Source organism: Hakea prostrata, chromosome 5, assembly GCF_041222555.1.
Source record: "Hakea prostrata isolate BN-2017 chromosome 5, UWA_Hpros_2, whole genome shotgun sequence".
In the NCBI taxonomy this organism is placed as follows: Eukaryota; Viridiplantae; Streptophyta; class Magnoliopsida; order Proteales; family Proteaceae; genus Hakea; species Hakea prostrata.
In genome coordinates, this window is record NC_142604.1 from 51,478,171 (window position 1) to 51,480,920 (window position 2,750).

Genomic DNA, 2,750 nt, shown 5'->3' on the forward strand with positions numbered 1-2,750 from the left:
TTATTAAATGTGGAATTGCATTTGCATCTCAGCGAGGCCGCAAATGGCCGGCCCCAGAGAGATCATAAACACGTGTAAACTTCGAAAATCCTCGAGATATTTTACTTTTTTACTGAGAAGATGAATAAACAAAATGTAGGTTTTTACTTAAAAATATTATTTAAATAAAAAAATACTGGGAACTTATTGGTAAATATTTATTTTTTTATTTTGACTAATTAAAAGAAATGAATACAGTTATCAAATAAAAATAAATAAATACAGGAATTCATTATTGGTAAAAAATAAAATAGTTTGGTAGTTTTTTTTTTTTTGAGAGAAAAGGAGACTTATGTTGAATATAAGGGGTGTTACATTCAATAGAAACGCCGACCTTGTCTCTCTTCATGAACAAAGAGGGCAAGGCGATCAAGAAGTATGTCTAGTTCAAAAGCAATTATTTGTTCAACAATAAGAAGCCCTACAAGTAAATCAACACATTAATTAGTCCCCCTAATTCCATGACAAATTACACAATTACTGAAAGAACCTTTCAAATCAAGAATATCTTCAAGGATGTCAAGGGTGGACCAATGAGTTTGATAGGTTCCCAAGATAGAGTTAACGACCACCAACGAATCTGACTAAATGATGACATTGGGTAATCCCCTTTGAGAAGCATAAAGCAAACCGGTCTTAATGGAAAATAAGTTTGACATGTCAAAATGGAAAAACAATAAATAATAATAAGAAATCTTGAAAACACATTTAAATGTGATAGAATAAAAACAATAAAACTTTCATCAAAATAATGTATCCTATTTTACTTTAGAAGTTAATGCAAAGTTGTTCTAGTGGTTGAAACCAACACCTCTTAGTGAAGAGGTCGTGGGTTTGACTCTCGCTAAGGCATATTAATATTCCCATCCCCCGACTTAATAAAGCCCCTTTGTACCCCAAAAAAAAAAAAAAAAAAAAGTCCTTGTAGTAGTGTCATGTTATTTAAAGAGAAGCCCTTGTAGTTTTGGCTTTTGTCGTTAAAATCCTAATAAGAGTCTTTCGAGAGAGTCTATAAATATACAACCTAATGGTTGTAAGTTGTAAGTTGTATACTAAAGCAATTCTGATGAATAAAACTATTGAAAAGGAGTTGCCACACGAGGGCAAGGATTGAGTTGGGTATCTCAAGTGCAGTTATCTTGTGGTAGCTTTGTTCTTTGCATTATTCCTATCAATCTTCATCCACAAGTCCTTCAGTGGAAAGACATCATTCAAAAACTTGTCCTTTTTCTCTTCTCCACCCACAAGTAAAAAATAATAAAATATAAAAATAAAAAATAAAACTCATCACCCAACCCCTGGGTCCCCTTGTATTTATGTTTGTAAAGTCATAAACTCCCCCGACGGGTTACAGATCCGGACTCCATCGCACCTATCCAAATCCCTCCCAATACCATTTGGCCTAGCCTTCTTCCCCCCCAAATCCTAAAATTCATATCCATCAGTCCCCACCACAGAATCCTCTCCCCTTCTAGAATTACCATCCCTCCCCTCCATCTAGCACCTAACTCCAACCCCACCCCTAGCCTCCACCTAGAAACCCTAGAATTGGAAACCCTAAATTTCCAAAGCCTCTGGAATTTGAATATGAGATGAAAAAAAAAACAATGTTCAGATTTGTATTTCACTAATTCTAAGCCTATAAACCCTAGCTTAACCTTGTATACCTCTTACTAACCCTAGAACCTCCTAGACAGCCTATAATTCCCTTGCTACAAGAGTTGTAAACCCAAATTTTGCCTCCTAGTCATCAAGGATCCTGGATATTGGTCCTCATCCAAGTCAGGCAACATCCATCAGCCAAGATGAACTACATATCCTGAATTTTTCCATCCTCTGCTGAGTTCTTATCTAGGCCTTGTAACTTGTCTACTTTCATCCTTTGAGGCATCCAAATTCTTTGAATGTTTCTATGACACATGATGCCTTCATGAATAATGCAGTTTTCCAAGACACTATTACTTGCAGTGTGTAAAGTTAGTAGGCTGCAGACATAATCTTTCCATCTTTTCTTGTTTTCCTCATCCTTACTAGTATTTTAGCAGCTCCACTTTTAAAACATCTTACATGGTCGAGGTCTCTACTCTTTCTTTTCCCTCATTTTAGCCGTAGTACACATTGTTCTTTTTCTTCCTTTGTGCTTAGATTTCAATTAAGATTTCAATATTGTTTTCCTCCAGAAAAATTACCTGGATGTGTATCGATTTGAATCTTGGGGAGGCTCTGTAATCCCAACATACAAATCTACACTTGCTTTCATCACTGGTTCTTGCTAGATATTACTAATTGTTTTCTGTATTTTACATACACAACAATAGTGAGAGAGAGAGAGGATTGGTCAAAAAATGACTCTACTCATATCAGCCACTTGGCAGCTCAGTTGATGTTCAAATTTGCTACACAGTTAGGTCTTGCTTTCCCCTTTCACATGTAAAATTCTACCCAAAAGTGTTTACAACAGAGATCAAATTACCATAGAAGCGTTCTTTTCTAATTTCGAAAAAACCCCATTGTCGTTGTCACACCCCACCCAGCCAGATCCGGTCATACCCGAATACCCGTGGGGGTGATACACCGCAAGATCTAGGTTCAGTGACAAATCCATACAAAACATGATATAGCATAATTAAATGGACAAGAATAAATCAAGTTTATCATACTAAGTTATCAAAACCGAAATAATGGTTACAATAATCCATTACTTCAAAATA